This window comes from Plecotus auritus (genome assembly GCF_963455305.1).
Source record: "Plecotus auritus genome assembly, chromosome: 4".
In the NCBI taxonomy this organism is placed as follows: Eukaryota; Metazoa; Chordata; class Mammalia; order Chiroptera; family Vespertilionidae; genus Plecotus; species Plecotus auritus.
Window position 1 is genome coordinate 104,644,935 of NC_137775.1, and position 5,675 is coordinate 104,650,609.

Below are 5,675 nucleotides of genomic sequence, written 5' to 3' on the forward strand. Positions count from 1 at the left end.
TCACTTAATGTACTATTCAATGCTTTAACTAAAAGGAATGGTGGAGAATGTTAGTGCATTAAATTTATAAGTGTATCATGCAAGCGGGCTTTAAATTGTCCATAGGATAGAATTTGAGAAAGAGCAATTTTCCTTCCAGTATTCAAAACATATAGTTCCAAATGGCAAAGAAGACAGTTGAGTCCTTGAGGAATGAGTGAGGTGAAAACAGATGTCCTAGGTGCTGAAGTCTCCTCCTATTAGTTAAATCATAAATTCATTTTAAAAATTGGCAAAAGTTTCTGACCAGACATTTAAACAAAATAGATAAAGACAGTGTAAATAAATGTACGAAAAAATGCTTACCATAAAAATTCCTTAGAAAAATGGATTTAAAACAAAACAAGTTAACACTAAACTCATTTCTGGGCCTACAATTTAAAAATATTAAACATTGGACAAAGGGCAGGACTTCCTGCTTCCCTAGCGCCAGGATCTAGCAACCCAGGTCACCCCTATGGCTGGAGGGGCTGAGGGCAGTGGGTTGAGGTGGTGTCCCCACCTGAGGAGGTACAGGGCTGGCCCTGCACCCCTGAAAAGGCAGCCCCACTGCAGAGGATCAGGGCGGTGCTAGTTTTGTGTCTGCACCTTGCAAGGCTGTGTGTGAGTCTGGTGTAGTTTGGCCTCCAAAGATCTTGTCTTAGCAAGAAGGAAGTGGAAAATAATCTTGGAAAGAAAATGAAGACAATAAGAAAACCAGAACTTATTTTCACATGGTTGTCAGCTTACTCACCAATATGAACACTCTTCCCACCACTTGTCCTCCTGGTGGAGACAGTGGGCTGACAGATTCTGACCCTGTGTTACAAGCAATGTTAATTGATGAAAGATAACAATGTGAACATCATAAAACAGTCACTATGAGAACTGAACGCAACAGGCTGAAAGATGAGTACACAACGTCACAAAATAAACTCAAGTGCCTGCTAAATGAAAAGCAAACTAACCAGGAAAAATTCCAGCTGCTTTTGAAGAACTAAGAGAGGAATTATTAGAGAAAACTAAAGACTTAGAAGAAATAAAGCTGCAGGTATTAACTCCACAAAGCTTGGAATTGTTCAGAGCCCAAATACAATGAGAATTAGAAACTAAATGAGAGAGCGTTTTAGGAATCTGGATGAAGAAGTTGAAAGGTATAGAGCTGAATATAATAAACTTCTCAAATCAGAGTTCGAACACCAGAAAGAAGAATTTGCATGTGTTTTAAAAGAAAAAATAAAAATATGAATCAGAGATTGCAATCAATACTGGAGAAAGATAAAGAAGAACTACATAATCAGCTGCTTAGTCTTGATCCCACAAGAGATAGCAAATGAGTGGAGCAACTTATTCGAGAAAATGTCCATTTGGTTCAGAAATTAAAAGAGTTAGAGGCTGAAGCAGCCGAATTAAGTGCTGTAAAAGAGAATTCTAGAGCTCAGATAGAAAATGTCCAAAGAATTCAGGTGCAATAGTTGAGATGCAAGCTGCAATCAGATCCCTGGAGGCTGAAAAACAGTCAAACTGCAGGCTGAATGCTTGGAAAAAGAGCTACAATCAAGCAATGAACAAAATACTGTTTTAATCAGTAAATTACATAAAGCTGAACGGGAAATAAATGCTTTGACCCGTAAAGGAACTTAAACAAATTAGAAATAACAGACATCAAACTGGAAGCAGCAGGAGCTAAAGAGTGATCTAGAAAGGGAAAGAAATAAGATGCAAAGTGAACGGGTTACAGTCAGACAAAGAAATTCTCAAGTCAGCTGTTGAACACCACAGAGTGCTCTTAGCAGATAAGGATCATGAATTATTATGTAAAGTAAAAGCTGCCAAGGAAGAAGGTTAACAAAAACTTGTGGTATTACAAGATGAACAGCTTGAACTTGAGAACAGATTGGTGGACTTAGAGAAAATGAAAGTGGAATATGCTTTGTGGAGGCAGTCTGAAAAAGATCAGTGTGAACAGAAATGGCGGGCTTCACAGATGGCAGAAGAGTCGGCCAGAAGAGAACTTCAAAGTGTTAGGTTAAAACTTGAACAACAAATTGTGAGTATTGAAAATGCAGAGAAAGGGAAAAATGAAAATTCTGACCTGAAACAGCAAATCAGTGGCTTGCAGATCCAAGTGACCTCACTTACACAGTGAATGAATGAATTGCTGAATTCAAACCAAATACGAAGGAAATGGTTAAAAATAAATGAGTAAATATATATATATATATATATATATATATATATATATATATATATATATAACATCGCATGTGCTGGCAGGGTTTTAGAAAAACTAGAATTTTCATTACTGTGGGTGGCTGGGAAGGAAAAGGGAACAACCATTTTAGATCACAGTTCTGCAGTTCTGCATGTCTTAAAAAGTAAAACACTCGCCGAAACCAGTTTGGCTCAGTGGATAGAGCGTCGGCCTGCGGACTCAAGGGTCCCAGGTTCGATTCCGGTCAAGGGCATGTACTGTAGTTGTGGGCACATCCCCAGTGGGGGGTGTGCAGGAGGCAGCTGATCGATGTTTCTCTCTCATCGATGTTTCTAGCTCTCTATCCCTCTCCCTTCCTCTCTGTAAAATATCAATAAAATATATTTTAAAAAAAAAAGAAAAGTAAAACACTCACCTATACTGAAACAATTACATAAGTAAAATATACATCTATATACAGAACTAAACCCACTATTCCCAGAAAATTTATTTATAATACCCCAAACCTGGAAATAACAAAAACCATAGACAGATCATAGATAAAGTTATTACCCATAGAACACAATAATACTCAGGAATAAAAAATAATTAAAAATTTACATAATCATTAGTGTTCAATCTCAAAATAACTGTGTAGCATGAAGGAAACCGGTATTTGTTAAAGAGTACACAACTTATAGTGCTTACAAAATTATCAAAAATACTAGTGGCCCGGTGCATAGATTCGTGCACATTGAAAAGAAATTAATTAGAAAGTGGCTAGCGGGGCAGGACTGGGTGAGATGGGCTGGACATGCCTTGGGGCCAACCTCCCTTGGTCCATTCCCAGCCAGCTGCACCTGGGCTGGCACTGTGGCTCGAAGGGGTCTGTGGAGTGAGTGGGATCCCTCTGGCATAGGTAGGGTCCCTCAGCCTGGCCTGCGGAGATCAGGTGGAAATCAGCTCTCTGACATCCCCTGAAGGCATTCTGCAAAGCTGAGGTCACTCAGCAGTTCCTGCATAGAGTGTCTGCCCCTGGTGGTCAGTGCACATCATACCTACCGACCAGTCGGACAGTCAGTCAGTTGGACCCGCAAACTGTGGCTCGCGAGCCACATGCGGCTCTTTGGCCCCCTGAGTGTGGCTCTTCCACAAAATACCATGGCCTGGGCAAGTCTATTTTGAAGAAGTGGTGTTAGAAGAAGTTTAAGTTTAACAAATTTGGCTCTCAAAAGAAATTTCAATCGTTGTAAGGTTGATATTTGGCTCTGTTGACTAATGAGTTTGCCAACCACTGAGTTGGACAGTTGCTCAGCCTTTTATATATATATCTATACTAATAAAAGGGTATATGCTAATTAGTCCGGGTGACTAGACATCTTCTGGACATTAGACTTCCTTCTGGACAAAGCCACAGTGGTGGGAGGTGAGGTAGAGGTGGTTAGGGGTGATCAGGCCGGCAGGGGAGGGCAGTTGAGGGTCTACAGGCTGGCAGGGGAGCGGTTAGAGGGCGATCAGGTCAACAGGCAGGCAAGCGGTTAGGAGCCAGATGTACTAAACTGGCAGTAGGACATCCCCCGAGGGGTTCTGGATTGGAGAGGGTGCAGGCCAGGCTGAGGGACCCCCCTCCCATGCTCAAATTTCGTGCACAAGGTCATATATATATTTCCCTTCTTTTACAAGATTAGTATATATATATATATATATATATATATATATATATATATATATATATATATATATGTATATAGTGTGTATATATATATGTATATATATATATATATATTAGTATATATTAGTATATATATATACTAATCTTGTAAAAGAAGGGAAATCAATGACTGCATTTAGGGCAGGTGAAGGCAGAAAGAGAGATTATGAAAGGGCAGGAGATAAATATAGGGTGTGGCAAAAGTAGGTTTAGAATTGTTGTATGGATATTAATTCAATAATTAAAAATAAAAATAAAAGCATAAACTCTTCTCTGGCCAGTATGCCTCAGTTGGTTGAGCAACATCCCCTGCTCTGAAAGGTCAATGGTTTCTTTCTAGGTCAGGCCATATGCCTGCCTGGATGCTTTGGAGGTGGCGTGCAAGAGGTAGCAGTTCAATGTTTCTTTCTCATATCACCATTTCTCTCTCTCTCCCTTCCTTTCTTCCTAAAAAGTCAATAAAATATTTAAAATTATATAAGGTATTTATTTTTTAAAAAAGAGAATAAACTCAGTGTTTTGCATATTCACATCTGTAAACCAACTGCTACCCTAACCTGTATGTGGGTGAGAGATAAGCTTATTTTACATGAGACTGTTTTATAGCTTTATCTGTATGTCCAATCTCAACAAATAGTACATTAGAAGAATAGATTTTGTTACAGGTCAATTATAAATCTACCTAAATAAAGCCTTAAAAAGTACTTTCAAATAAAAACCTAGATAATCCCCCTTGTTAGTAAATTAAAATAGTGACCTGATATGGGTTCTACCATCTCTCCTAATTTCTTTGGATGATCAGCCTTGTCTCCGGGGCAGAAAATATTGGAAGGAAGTGAAGACTATTGCCATCAGAATCAACAGGAATGCAGACTGGTTCCAAAACACACATCCGAGACTGATTACAGTGTACTCCTCCCTCTAGCTTTAAGGTCTTGCCTGTTGAGGAAACATTGAGGTGAACACCCTAAATGGGCAAGGGGAATCCAGTAAACTGTTAGATGATTTTTTCGGTCAATGACTTCAGCCAGAGGAAACAGCTATGGAGGTTTCGAGAATGTCTGTACAAATATATCACAAGCCACGGCCCTTTGATCATTTCTGGATAATGTTCAGAAGAGGCACTTTTCATCTAATTCACTACAATCTTTGCCACTCACTATTAATACATTTATGTCCTAATGCTGGCTCGATTTATACCTCAGAGTCTTAAAACAAATGACCACCGTATAAAATTTCCTACATGGCTCATGGTTCCTTTACAGTATGTGGGGAAGAATTCCCCTAAACATTGCTGAGAATTATCTAATTCATACTGTGAACAGAGAATATAATTCATATAGTTAGCAGAAGAATAACACAGGACTCCTCTTCTGGGTGGGTGACCAATTCAGCTCCTTAAAATCACACTTATAACTGAAACTTATGAGGAAACTAGAAGTGTATGATCCATTAAAAGGAGGTTAAATTCAGGTAAACGGGTCCCAAAGAGTCTCCTTCAGTGTTGTTATTCCAAGTGAGAAAAAGAAAACATTCCCTGCACATTTAAGGCTTTTCTCCAGTGTGAACTCTTGGGTGTGTAACCAGGCTACATTTGCAACTAAAAGTTTTCCCACATTCACTACACTCTAGAGATTTTTCCCCATTGTGACCTCCATGGTCTTCCATGAGCTTAGAGTTTTGCCTGAAGGACTTTCCATAATTACTACTCTCAGACAGATTTTCTCTAATGTGAACTCTCTTGTGGTTAAG

The 5,675-nt window shown here is 39.1% G+C and overlaps 1 pseudogene across 1 annotated transcript; it reads left to right on the forward strand.

Annotated features, from left to right (window-relative positions):
• Positions 1-752: 752 nt before the first annotated feature.
• On the forward strand, positions 753-2,227 carry LOC308246762 (centrosomal protein of 83 kDa-like; annotated as a pseudogene). Its single transcript has 2 exons — positions 753-1,069; positions 1,272-2,227. The product of its transcript is annotated as a centrosomal protein of 83 kDa-like (transcript).
• The last annotated feature ends 3,448 nt before the right edge of the window (positions 2,228-5,675 follow it).